This window comes from Sitophilus oryzae, unplaced genomic scaffold (assembly GCF_002938485.1).
Source record: "Sitophilus oryzae breed Bouriz unplaced genomic scaffold, Soryzae_2.0 scaffold_1178_pilon_pilon, whole genome shotgun sequence".
NCBI classification, from domain to species: domain Eukaryota; kingdom Metazoa; phylum Arthropoda; class Insecta; order Coleoptera; family Curculionidae; genus Sitophilus; species Sitophilus oryzae.
Window position 1 is genome coordinate 420,989 of NW_022145813.1, and position 14,940 is coordinate 435,928.

The following is a 14,940-nucleotide window of genomic DNA, read 5'->3' on the forward strand; positions in this document are numbered from 1 at the left end:
GAGTCATAATGACATCAAAATCATAGATAAAAGAAAATAATCTTCTATTATCAAAATCAAATTTCTCATGTCAAAAAACTTCCAGATACCAATTTTCATCCAAATATTAACGTTACTTCAGAAATTATTTGGAAAAAATCGAAATAAAAATGAAACTTATATCACAGCTTATATGGAGATAAACCCTGTATCTCCAAAACTAAACATTTTCGGACATACATTTATACGAACTTTTTTACTTATTTTTATCTGCAGAATATGTTGCCGAAGTTTCCGGAATAGAGTTCGGACCACCCTGTATATGCTTAGTAAAAATATAGAATACACGGAAAGAACCTGATAACCACCAGCCGTCCAGTGCTCTCCTGTAAAATTAGTAAAATGGCGTTTATCATGTTTTTTCCCTGGACCCTTCATATGTATTATAGACCATCCAACGTTTTTGATTTTATAATAACTTTTGCTAGCATTTTATGGTAAGTCAAGTATTACAAATGTTTATGCCATAATCAAGATATGTCGGCTAATAAACACAATCCAAAAAAAAAATGTTATGTTTTTGATTCTATTGTATTATAAGCAAAACTTTGTCTAATCTCTAATCAGTAAATAAAAATTTATCTTATCTGATAATAAATTGCATTTCTGCATTTTCAAGAAACAGTGGCTATTGGGAAATTGAAATTCACCAATTCAATTGGGGGATCAATCACAATTTTTCCGATGTAGTAGGTACAACATGTTTCCTGTAATTTTCTTAGCTATTTTTGTAGGTATTATAAGTTTTACAAATGCTGTTCCTCAAGAGAAACGTATTGAGCTGACAGTTGTCATATGCCTAACTCTTGCATTTGTGGTGTTAATAATTGCAGTATATTATTGGTGCAGAAGTATCAAGTAAGTTTTTGTTCTTTAAATATTATTGAACCTTATTAATGTAACAAATAATATATCTAATTAAAAATGTTTAGCTTTATACAGATAGATGTGTCATTCATTGGTGTCATCATTGTTCATCATAACTACGATCTTATAAAATTTTAAACTCTACCCTGGTGTGTCTCAAAAGTGGCTAACTATAAAAACCCTATAACTTTTTTACTTTTACCACAGATAACATATAATATAATATAAACATATAATATAAATATAAACATATAATATAAATATAAACATATAATATTATGTGTTATCTGTGATTTTACGGATAAAAAAAAAACAGATTTGGTATGTTAGTGTAATATGACATAAATTAGGAGGGATTGACGTATTCAGTTGTTTTTGCATGGTCACTTCCTGTTTCAGCGAAAATGATATTACAAAACTTTTGATTTTTAAATGACACCCTCGGTATTTTTATACTTTGTTCGATAGAAAATGACACTCTGAATAGAATGACATATCATATGTCAATTTTTTGTTATAAAACTCTTTATATGATACGTTGAATGAATGAACACCTTTTTTTTGTTAATATTTGTACATGAAGCACTTTCATATAACTGTCAGATTTACACATGATATAAATCTCTATTTCACTAAATCCTTAAAATAAAGCAAGATAGATGATTTTTCTTCTCATTTGGAGTACCTAAATTATTTTATTTTGCTTAGTTGTAGAAAAAGAAGGGGCGGAAACGGAGACGAAGAAAACCAAAATAAAGGAAATGTAAATCAAAACCAGGAAACCCAACCTCCTAGATATTAAAATGGTCCTTATACATATATTGTATGCTTTATTTCTATAATGAACTAATAAAAATTTGCTCAAAATCATTCTTTATTTATTTAATAAAAAGTATATTTTTTAAATAATTTATGTTTAACTACCCTTTTTGTATATAGATTCCAAGTTATAATAATCTAAAAAGAGTTTTTTAATTTATAGATCTTAAATAATAGACATTACATTGTATAAAAAAATATTCTCCTATGAATTAATGAAGATTTACATAAAACTATACCTCATTTTATTTAATAGAAAGTATAGTTTTTCAATAAATTCTGTTAAACTAACCTTTTTGTAATAATTGTATAATATATATTCCAAGCTATAATAGTCCCAAATCAAAGTTCCAAATGTGTTTCTTTTTTTATTAATTAGTAGGTATTTTAAAAATTAATTAGTTCTATAAATACTGTGACATCTATTGATAAGAAATCTAACTTGCTTGTATTATTTGTATTTAAATGAAAAATAAGGACGCTTTAGTATTAGAGATGGCGCGAGGGTATTTGCCTAGTGCTGCCATCTGGAAGTTCTAATTAGAACTTCTCCGTCTTTTTCTGGTTACAGATTTCTACGGTATTAACTAAGTTATCACTTACCTCTCTAGATGGCAATGCTTACCATATTTTTTTAATATTTTTTTGCATTAATATAATATATTTAAAATACAGTATATGATATATCTCACTCCACATTTCCAAGTTTGAAACTGCAAATGCTACAATCTACAATAAACATACTAATGCCATTGTTTTTGAAGATATGTATTATAATATGCACTTTATATTCTACGGTTAGCTAGAATAAAAACTATAATATAAAAAATATAGTTTTATTAGTAAATATCGGTATAAAAAGGTATTATCCAAAACCAGAGAATATTAGTTAAATATTTTTTGCTTCTACTAAAAGGGCGCAAATATGCTTTCCGTACAGATTTATTGGTACATTATTAATTTTGAGTGCCATTTGGCGACAGTAATTATTAAAAAAAAAAATTACTACGAAATAATGACAGACAAGTAAATCTTTAGAAACATTTACCAGGAGACCAAGGGCTGGCTTTTCACAGGCAGTCCAAGCAGTAAGCAGTTCATGATCGTAGAACACTCTCCATAATTTACGGAAGACCTGATAACTAGACAGCAAAATTCTCAGCAAATTCAACAACAAAGTTTACAGAATTAATATTTTAATTATGTAAACTTTGTCAATAGGTATGTTTCAAAACTATGTGCAGATTCTGTCAAATGGACGGAGAAATACATTCTATCAGTGAAGAGTTGAATATATGAATAGTCTGATATCTACATATATTTATTACTATTTATTACTTGCCCTTTAGTGGAGATGCGCCAGGCTGTTTCTCGGTTCATTTTTCGAGGAGTACGTGTTTTTCCTTTTGCTTCCTTTAGAGCAAATCCTTCGTGGATCAGTTGGATGCATCTCCATACTCCTGCTTCGCTGAGATCTACTCTTAGCGGATCGTCTAGCCCGCCTGGTTGATCCAGGCCGGGTAGAGGAAATGGTAGCTTATGTAGCCTGTTGAGTCTAGAGGTAGACTCCCAACCCTTACTAGAGGAGGTGGTAGTGTGGTATACTGTTGTGCTATACTTGTTTTGGAGGTTGGTCTCGCGTAAGTGTCAACTGCCTCTCCTGCAGTTCCCTTTGGGGTTGGTCCCTTGGAACATCCACTGTGTGATGCACTGTTAATGTTCCCAGTGTTGCTAGGGGGTTTCCCTCCAGCTTCATCGCAAAGGTTAGTATAAATAAGGGGGTAAAACTGATGGTGAAATTTTATATATAATTTTTTAAAATTAGTCGTAGGGTATATTTTCTATAGGAGTTTCTTAAGTGGCGAAAGTGAGTACTTAGAAGCGATTATTTTTTTGGAAACTTACCTCCTAAGAGGGTGGAATAAGGGGTGAAAGTTGTCTCAAAAATTTGTTAAAATGAGTTTTAGAAGTATGACATTTTTCGTAGAAGTTCTTTAGGTAACGTAAAATGAAAAATGTGGGTACTAAGAATCTATTTTTAAAAATATGTCCCTTAAGCAGGTGAAATTAGGCACAAAGGTTGACAGCAGTACCAAAATCAGTAAAAAGTAATCATAGTAATCAAAGTAACGAATATTTGAAATTATTACTTAGTACTCGGGTAACGATTAGTAACGAGTAAAAGTAACGAAAATCAAAAAAATCAGATCAAAAGTAACGAAAACCAACATTACTAATATATTGTATATGTACAGGTCACAGTAAAACATACTTTTATTTCTCTCATCCCGGAGTAAAGCTGCCATATTATAAAATCTTTCTGACTCTTTATTCTACACTGTTTGGGTACAAGACCTACACCGTCTCGGAGTTGATCGCAAATTTACAGCAGTGTTCTCTGCTCACTTTCATTTTTTTATTGGTCTAATTGAATCGGCCGAATTTTACTTTCCCTTCGAATAAAAAACCGAAAGTAGCTTAACACTGTATGTTTTATTTATGGACGGCAGGACGATTCTTGACTACCTAATGTCTTGAAGATCTAATCTACAAAGTAAGTATTCTTTATATGAACTGTACATACATATCAGATTAATTTTATTCTATTCGTTTGATAAATTTCGATTAAAATCAGGGAAATATTAGATGAGCAATCTTTTTCTAAAATATTATACGGGGTGAGTGTTCTACGATGTTCTTGATGGGTATCTCGGAAATTACTGATGGAGCTGGAGAGTCGGTTAAATGGGGAAAGAATTGCAGTTTTGTAAGGTCAAATATCGGATTTTTGAAAAAGTTTATGGTTTACTAGATGCAGCCTGGATACACCCCTATATCGTACAAACAAATATCTTTTTAATGGAATTCGTAACGCGCAATTTTTTAAGCTTTCGGATATAGGCTATAATATGTTTTGATATAACTTATATGTTTCTTTATAATATTTTTTTTCGAAAAATTACTGACTTATAGCCAATTCTTATCTTTTTTGCATAATTTCACTTAGTTGGCATGGTATTCTTATGCTATGCAGAAAAACTTATAGAAAGTTTTGTTAAACGGTTATTTTCATTTTGTTTTATTAAACAAATTAAAACTTAAAAAACTAATATTACTACATCCACTTTAAGTTATTTCAACAAATGCTCACACGACATTATTTAACTTCTCCCGTACCGCCTCTTCGAGTAATAAATATAAAGAAATATAAAGAAATAAAACAAACGTTTCTTGATTCATATTGTATAAAACAGAATACTGCCAAAAAATCTGAAGTTAGGAATTTAATTGTACAGGGTGTCCCACTAAGAATAGCTCTCGGCTGTATCTCGGAAAGTAATAGTCGTAGGGCCTACGGAAAAAAATATTTATACTTAAAGGGACTATGAGAAATTGGTGGAAATTATTTTCAAGTTTGTAGAACGACCGCTAGGGGGCGCAACTGCAACAAAAAATTACAAATTGGAGTTTTTATACAATTTTGCCTAGATGAGGTGTACTATAAGTAATAGTTTCTTAATCTTTAGTAAATTTTGAATATTTTTTGTTATAGCCCTTTTCTCCTATCTACCAAAATAAAGTGGTGGGGGAATGTTAGATCTGTTTTTATTTAAACATTAATAACTCTGGACTGGATGATCGGAATCCAACAAGCGAGGACTCGTTTAAAAGAGCGTTTCTTACGCTATATTATACCATATAAACAATAATAATAAGTTTTTGAACGTAGACCCTAGGGGGCGTTGACTTACAATTTAAAAAACATTGCGCGTTTTTTCAAAAAAATTAAATGCAATAGTATATGTAATTTTAGCTGATCGGAAAGAGTAGAAAAAGCTTAAAAAGTCATCTTGATATTAAAAACCGCATCTTGATATCTTCTTTCAAACCGAAGATATTAGCAAAATTATAGTAAATACCAAAAAATAAGCCTTTAATTACCTTATTTTTACAACACGGTATCAGTAGCCCTCTTGTTTATGCCCATTCTAACAAAAAATAAGATAGAAACAGTTAGTTTATTTTAAAATCGACGAAATACCAGAATACCATAATACCAGAGGTATTAATATCTAATAATTAAGATATTAATAACAGTGGACAAGAAAATGATTCAGTGAAGTCATGGTAGGCTTTGGAAAAAAGTTGCTTTTGACGTAATAGTATAAACGTCAAATTGTTATTAGATCAACATTTTGATATTCTTAGCAGCGTTATTTTTTATCTTTTGATTGCTTTTTCAAAATGCCAACAACTTCAACTACTTCAAATAATAAAGCAATAAAAAACGCTGCTAAGGCTATCAAAATGTGGAGAGGGCTTATTTTTTGGTATTTATTATAATTTTGCTAATATCTTCGGTTTGAAAGAAGATATCAAGATGCGGTTTTCGCTGACTTTTTAAGCTTTTTCTACTATTTCCGATCAGCTAAAATTACATATACTATTGTATTTAATTTTTTTGAAAAAATACGCAATATTTGTTAAATTGTAAGACAACACCCCCTAGCGTCTATGTTCAAAAGCTTATTATTACTGTTTATATGGTATAATATAGAGTAAGAAACGCTCTTTTAAACGAGTCCTCGCTTGTTGGATTCCGATCAACCAGTCCAGAGTTATTAATATTTAAATTAAAACAGATCTAACCTTCCCCCACCACTTTATTTTGGTAGATAGAGGAAAATAGCTCTAACAAGAAATATTCAAAATTTACTGGAGATTATGAAGCTATTATTTATAATACACCTTATCTAGGTAAAATTGTGTAAAAACTCCATTTTCTTAATTTTTGTTGCAGTTGCGCCACCTAGCGGTAGTTCTACAAACTTGAAAATAATTTCCACCAATTTCTCATAGCCTCTTTAGTTATAAATATTTTTTTCCGCAGCCCCTACGGCTAATACTTTCCGAGATACAGCCGAGAGCTATTCTTAGTGGGACACCCGGTACAATAATTCGAAAAATCAAAAGAAAATCAAATCGTAAAATCACAACAAAAGCATCTTGTGTCAGTTATAAATCAAATTAGTGACAGATATTGACATTTTCATTGTTCATATTGACAGTTTTGGAATTTTGTGCATTCTGGTGGTTGAAGAAAAATAGTCTATTGTTTTATTACAGAAGAATGAAATTATTGGGCAAACCTACAGTAAGATTATTAGCCATGAAACATGACTAAAATACGACTACCCGTAGACACTTAGTGTAGTGTTTCTGCCTTCCGGCTTCTTCAATACGCGAGGAATCAGCAAACGATGAACTAGAGATCCTGAAAAAAGAAAAAGGAAAGCAAACGAGGCACCAGGCACCATTTGCAACTTGGTTTAGCAGTAGCTCATAATTGTGAGCTACTGCTAAACCAGAAACACTAAGTTTCTACGGGTAGTCTTAGCAGTTTATTACAGTCCCCACGATAACATCTTTTGTTTTATTACTGTACGTTTGACGACATACAGGCGTGGCACAAAAAAAGTCATTTTTCCCCGAATAGAACATGATATTTTTTTTTCAAACGCCACAAATAAGTGTTTAAAATTTCAAACGTTCTAAATAATATAAAAATATTTAAAAGTAACACCTTGTAAGTAATTATATATCGAGAAACTATGGTTACGCGCGTTCAATTTGACACTTGTCAGTTTAATAATATATTTTCGTACTTTTATGCTTAGTAAAAGTGCTTTACTTTTATGCCTAAGCGTTAAAATGGCTTTTTTATATTGTTAATCACGTCGCAAAAATTAATACTTTTGTGACGTTTGAAAAAAATATTTTTTTTAATGAACTGTCGTTTACATTTAAGTTTCCCAGCCATGAATAACGAATTGTCCGCTATAATGACGGACGGACGAATGTCTGGTCACTTTACTCAAAAGTTTCTCCCGCAAATCGTTTACTGTAGAGAAGACCTTATTCAGATTTTGTGAATTTTCAGAAGACCTGTCATGATAGTTCAAAAATACAAGTTACCCCGTCAGGTCCTCCTGTTCCATTCTCTGTAAAATAGTGTGTCACCTGTGCTACATTTTGTTCAGTTAAAATCCAGTTATTTTTTAACTCTTAAGGAAACCACTTTAGGACATGTATACGACTGAAAATATATAAACATTAATAAGGAAGTAACTACATCATACCACTTTCTTCAGAACGCTTGTCTGTGTTATGCGAATGTCCTTGACCTTGTTGCAATCTAGCTCTTAACTGTACACGATGCTTATTAATTTCACATTCGATTTCTTCTTCGTCTTCCACTTTACTTCTCCTGCTTCTTCTTGGAATATCGGGTTCCCGTTATCGGGGAAGGCGGATGAATTCCACTTTCTTCTGGGATTTGTCAGCGGCATTCAAGGACAAAAAATGGCGGGTTTACTGTGGGAAAATCTCTATTCGATTACGTGTATTCGATAACATAAATTGACTTCTTTATTACGATGTAGTTTGTATGTGATTTACTCCGATTATATGTTATTTGATGACTAAAGAACCTTAACATACAGGATCTTTTGCTGGTGGCATATAGTCTAAGTGAATTTATTACCGAATACCGTGAAACAATATTCATTGTTCTTTTACGTTGATTTGGAATTATTTTTTGCTTCTATACTAATAAATTTTGCAACAAAGAATTAAAACAAACGTGGCTTTTTTTTTCTGGGTTCTAATAAATCAATCTTAAACTATGAGACATATTCTAAGTACAATATGTGAGAATTATAGAGTATTTTTTTGAGTAGAATATTTTGAAAAGCATGTAGAATGTTAATCAACGCGACCTTACAGATCTATTGTGTGCTCCCCTTTCTTGAGTTATAACGAGTTATAACTCATTCTACAGTCTCAGTCTCAGGGCTTTAACGAAAGCCAGTATCTAAAACGGTTTTACAGAGGCCAGCTCTTCATTCTCGACATCAGCCGTAACAAAATTTATGGCACGAACGGTCGTCGTCGCGGGGCACTCAGTGATGATAAGGTTTCCCCATTTTTCCCGCAGAATCTGCATTCGCCGTTGTTTATCAGCTTCAGCATACTGAGGTGTTCGTTGAGGAGACAGTCCTGTTAAGGTACATTCAGGCTGAGAGCGTCGAGCGTCACGTCGCGTTTGCGTCGCGTTTGCGTCGCGTTTGCGTCGCGTTTGCGTCGCGTCCGCCCCATTGAACTCGAACCCTGACGGTCAGCGGACGCTAGCGCAACGCCAAACGCGACGCTGTCTGCCTGAACGGTCTAATTTAAGTTAAGTGAATTGATTCCATTTCGACACGCGGACGTGACGCAAAAGCGACGCGACGCTCGACGCTCTTAGCCTAAATGTACCATTTTTGAAACCCTGTGACAATTCGAAGATTGTTTTTACTTAAATCAAGGAAAATCTTTGATTTTTCTCGGTCGTAATACGAGTATTAGTTCGAGTGTTTAGACCAATAGAGGACTCCTATTCCAGGTTACGGATGGAGTCCAGATACATGAATTTTAGTAAATTTCATGTGGGACAGAGAGACGGTTTCGGCATTACGTAATTTTTTGGGGTAAAAAATAGTGTGAACGTGAGAAAATTAGATTAATTTAATGTAAAACATATGTTTCTGTATAGATTAAAATGGTTATCACTGTGATTTTAGATTAAGATCTAAACAATCTGAAATACTATTTTTTACTAGTCTTAATAAACATATTAAATTGTATTTTTTTTAAATAAATCCAACGCATATATACTTAAAATACAAAATTTGAAAGATCCCACGTGAGACGTGAGCTTAGAGGAGGGGATCTAGGCGAATCTCACGATATTTCACCAGGGAATAGGGGGGTAAAAAAATCATCAAAATTCGTTTAATAATAAGGGTTGGAAATATACATTTACAGGCACGAAGAAAGGGCACCTTAAAATTTTGATGTATTTTAAAGTTTAATATACTTTGTTCTGGTGTGCCAATTTTGATGATTTTTTTAAGCAAACTTTAGCTAAATTATTTGACTTTTTAGTCTCTAAATTAAAATTGAAAGTTTCCATCTGGCAATGATACGAGGCAAAACAAAATGTTGATATTTTGGTGAAAGTTTGAAACTCCCTGTGGCATATGTTAACAACGCAAAGAATTTCAAAATTTTATCGTAACCATTTGACGATAGTTTATTTTTTGATTCATCTCAATAACTTGATTTTCATTGGAGATGTTCGCTTTTGAATAAGACAGTAACGATTTACAGCAATTAGCATTGAAAGCATGTCTTTTCTTTTGGGTCCTCATCAATAAACTAATAAAATAATGTTTATATATTTTTGTAATGTTACTGGAAAGTCATATTATTATTATTTATGTTATTGACGTTTACTCTAGCAGAAATGGTTTTAAGTTAAGAAATATCGGCTATTGCTGCTTTAATCGATCATGATAGAGATCAACTTCTGGACTTAAAACCAGCTCTGCTAGAACAACTGCTCAATAGACAATAATAATATGATTTTTCAAAGACAGTGATATTACATAAATCAAAAACAGTATTTCATGGGTCTGTTGACTGGACCAAAAGCAAAAAAATGTTTTTAATGTAAAAATTAATAGAAAACGTTAGTGTCTTCTGCAAAACCAAAAAAAGCTATTGAGATGAACCAAAAACAAACTATCGAGAAAAGATGCACCTAGATGATAAAATGATTTTTAGATTTCTTGCTTTGTTAACGTATTCCACAAGGTGTTTCAAATTTTCACCAAAATATCAACATTATGTTCTCCTTGTATAACACTGGACAGATGGAAACTTTCGTTTATAATTTAGAAAAATATATTAAAAAATTAAATAATTTAGCTACACATTGCTTAAAAGATTATCAAAATCGGTCTACTAAAACTCAATATACAGGGTTGTTCACCGCATACGACACGGAGTATTGTGGCTAAACGATTAGATTTTTACAAATTGTAAGTTTTGGGTTCGTTGAAGGACTATTAGAGCTACAATTTGAAAATATTTTTACAAGATACAGAATGTCCCAAATAAGTAAAAAATATTATAGTTGTATTTTTTTAAATGGAACACCCTGTATATTATTCCATTTTTAGATTCTACGATTGAAATAAAGGTAAATTTGATTAAGGTTTATCACACTTAAACCTTACCGTTTTTGAAATATTTTCAATTTTGTGAAATTGCAGTAAAAAAATTAAGGCTTCATTTCTCTAAAGCTATCAAAGTTTTTAACACCAAATATTTACTGAAGATTATTTATTGATCAGATATTGGTGTTTCAATAAAAAAAATTATACGACCTTATACAGAGTGTCCAAAAATTGATACTAAATAATTACTAGCTTTAAACGGCAATAACTTGTTTAATCTAAATGGAACCTCTTCAAATGGAATACCTCTTCAAATTTTCGTAGAAAATGCATTTTCTTATAATTTAGACCTCATTTATCACTATACCCATGGAATATTGACATATTAGATTATTTTTAAATATGTAACACATTTTCAAAGAGTACAGATACTAATATTGTCTAATTATAGTTTGCTTATTTTATTAAAAAATAAAGAACTGTTTAAATGTTAAAGTTAAAGAGGACCAATTAATATGATCCCAGTATTCAAACTACATTGACTGTTTACGTTGATTAATAATAATAATTGCTCCAAATACTAAAAAATTGAGTTTTGTATGTGTATTAGACAGACTTTAAAAAATGTTATTTAATTTTTTAAAGAATGCTTATTTATAACAGAGACGTTCATTTTCATAACTTATATTATATTGATTCCTGAGTTAAATCCACATTTATTTAGAATAATTTATTAATTAAATCAATAAAATTAAGTATGCAATTAGGGAATGCAATCCCGCACCAAAATCTCAATCCCGCAAACCCGCGGGATTAAAGCAATCAATCCCGCGGATCCGCAAAATTGCGGGACTGTAAACAATAGTCATACATTTATACATTTGGTCCTAAATGGTACAAAAGGCATTGTACATTTTGCATAGGTCCACAATATATTGATATAGCGTGTATCTTAAACTAGCTGTACAGAAATTTGGACCGATGTATACAGGGTGTTTGGTTTGGTAAATATCTATAAATATATTTCATATTAAATAAACTTAAATTTTATTATAATTTATCTACTTATTTTATAAATAAAAATATTATTCTGATGTTAAAGTTTTCTTAACTTGTGTTAGCTATCTGCTTTTAGATACACTCTATATCAATAATTTTTTGGCATATGCAGAATGTACAAAGCTTTTTGTACCATTTAGAACCATACGTACGACTAAAAAAGCATATTTTTCGAAAAAACTTAAAACAAAAAAGAACTTAAAAAACCGATCAAATTATTTTTTCTAATTTCAATACAGATTAGTCGTACTTGGTAAAAATTTCGAGTTTTTATAAATTGTAAATTTGTCGGTAAAAAAGATTCTTAACCAAATTTTCACACTCTTATAAAACACCCTGTATACGAGAATTCGCTAAATATATTTTCGAAAATCACATAGCATCTTAATCACAATAGACGCATCTAAAACCTGGTCCAAACCGTATCCCAAAATCTTTTTTAGTTCAAGAGATATTCAACTTTAAATTTACCCTAAATTTTTGCTTGTCCCGATAATTATGTCCGGCAGTTTATATGACTAAATTGTCCACAAGTACTAGGTAAACGATTTTCTTCTTAACGCACATACCTACGCTAGAAAGAAATCTAACAACTAACCTGTTTGTTTCACTTATTTTTAATGGCCAAGCCGTAAGGGGAATCCCCCGGGTTCCGAGCGTCGACGCATCGGCCCGGAACGAAACGGTTTGACCTTGATCGAGATCGATTCGGTTACCCAGTAGTAATGTGTCGATCCCGCGGATCCCGCACGGTAAATCCCACAACATTGATCCCGCGGAATCTCAGAGGGATCCCGCATTTGCGGGATTGCATTCCCTATATGCAATTAACTAATTTTTGGGCGGAAATAATGGTAGTTATATTTAATTGGTATACTCTTTTACAATAAAGATTTAAATAATTTTCTTTTTGTAAACAAATAAGCTTGCAATATTATTATTTTTACCACCTGTACATTTTGTACATATATTGCTTTAAAAAAATCTAAAATGTCAATATTCCATAGGTATAGTGATAAATGAGGTATAAATTATAAGAAAATGCATTTCCTACCAAAACTTGAAGAGGTAGGTAAAAAATGGTATAATACAATTTGATAGACAATTAAATTGTGCACCTGATTCGCGTAAAATATACAGGATGTTCCGTTTAAATTAAACAAGTTATTGCCGTTTAAAGCTAGTAATTATTTAATATACATTTTTGAACACTCTGTATAAGGTAGTATAATTTTTATTATTGCAACATAATATCTGATCCATAAATAATCTTCAGTAAATATTTAGTATTAAAAACTTTGATACCTTTGGAGAAATAAAAATTTATAATTTTTACTGCAATTTCACAAAATTGAAAATATTTCAAAAACGGTAAGGTAATAACGGTAAACCTTAATCAAATTTACCTTTATTTCAATCGTAGAATATAAAAATAGAATAATATACAGGGTGTTCCATTTAAAAAAATACAACTATAATATTTTTTACTTATTTGCGACACTCTGTATCTTGTAAAAATATTTTAAAATTGTAGCTCTAATAGTCCTTCAACGAACCCAAAACTTTCAATTTGTACAAATCTAATCTAATCGTTTAGCTACACTACTCCGTGTCGTATGTGGTGAACAACCCTGTATAAAACTTTAAATTACATTAAAATTTTAACGTGTCCGTTTTTCGTGCCAGTGTGTGTATATTATAAAGAGTATCCAAAAATATGTCATAAAAATAGTCCATTGAGGTCAAGTTATAGATTTGTACAAAAAAGGTATTCTTATCAACAAAATATAAAACGTAAATTAAAGAAATATATAGTCCGCTCTTGTCAGTGTTACTTGCAAACTCTCATCAAGCAATTAGAGATGAGTTATAGGTATTAAATTTATATGAATTTCTCTAAATTTCATATAATAATAAAATGTATATAATTATGTTTAAAATTTTCGGTTAAATCTTTACGGTTTACAAACCTAAACGAGGGTAGTACCATAATTAGTTAATAATAAAGAAGAACTTAAATCATATCTTGTCAATGATAATTGATAATTCCAAAGACCATTGAATGTGTCACCAAATATATTTACATTAATTTCAAATTATTTTTCAATTTCAAACAAAATAATTTTAGTTTAATCCTGCCACTGGGTCTGTAACGTTGGCTAGACTATAACAACCATGTTGCTATACGAAATTAGAAACACTGCATGCTATCCAACATGTGCTCCGCGTATTTTCTGTTTGTTCTCTGTCAAGCTGCTGCAGTCGCTCGACCTACTTCCTTATTTTTAAACATTTTTTCAGGCGTTTCCGTTTTCAGTTTGTGTGGTTTTTCAGGCGCGCTCCGGGACCGGTCTTTAATGGACACTGTAAGCCGCGTTGACTGAAAACAAGCCTCGTGTTGCCATATCTACAATATATTGGATATATTTGAATAAACTTGTTAACTGCAAAGGAAAAAGATCTGAAAAATAGTAAGAAGATACTTATTTCGATAATATTTAATTGATTAGGAATTAGGACAGAGGTCCGTAACCTTTTGGTATAAGACGGCTACAATTTTTTCAAGAAAATATTAGCGAGCCTTATTTGCTCATGCATCTAGAAAACAGAATTATTCGGATCGACCAGTGCTCAGATAAAATCGGACGCACAAAATGAAGAAAAAGTTTTTTTTTAATTAATATTTGTGCCATTATACACTTCAAAACATTAAAACTATCAAATAATAAATAAAGAAAATAAATCGATTTTTGCGGCTTTTTGTACGCCATGTTGTGCCGAGTACCAAATCCCTTTGCATCGCCAAAATTGTGCTGGTCAGGATTTGAAGATTTTTTGCGGCTATTGTTGTTACGTGATTTGCTTATACAGGGTGTGATAAATAAGATGCAAATATATATACCTACCGGGTGCGCCTCAAAAGTGGCTCACCCCTATAACTTTTTTATTTTTTCGGATAAAACAACGAGATTTGGTATGTTAGTATATGACATAAATTGGGATTGATTGACGTAATCAATTGTTTTCGGTTACTTCCGGTTTCACCGGAAATGACTACAACTTCTGATTTTTAAATGGCACCCTCGGTATTTTT

The 14,940-nt window shown here is 31.4% G+C and overlaps 1 long non-coding RNA gene across 1 annotated transcript; it reads left to right on the forward strand.

Annotated features, from left to right (window-relative positions):
- Nucleotides 1-655: 655 nt before the first annotated feature.
- LOC115890499 lies at nucleotides 656-1,776 on the forward strand. Its single transcript, XR_004051656.1, has 2 exons — nucleotides 656-897; nucleotides 1,615-1,776. It is a non-coding gene; the product is annotated as an uncharacterized LOC115890499 (long non-coding RNA).
- The last annotated feature ends 13,164 nt before the right edge of the window (nucleotides 1,777-14,940 follow it).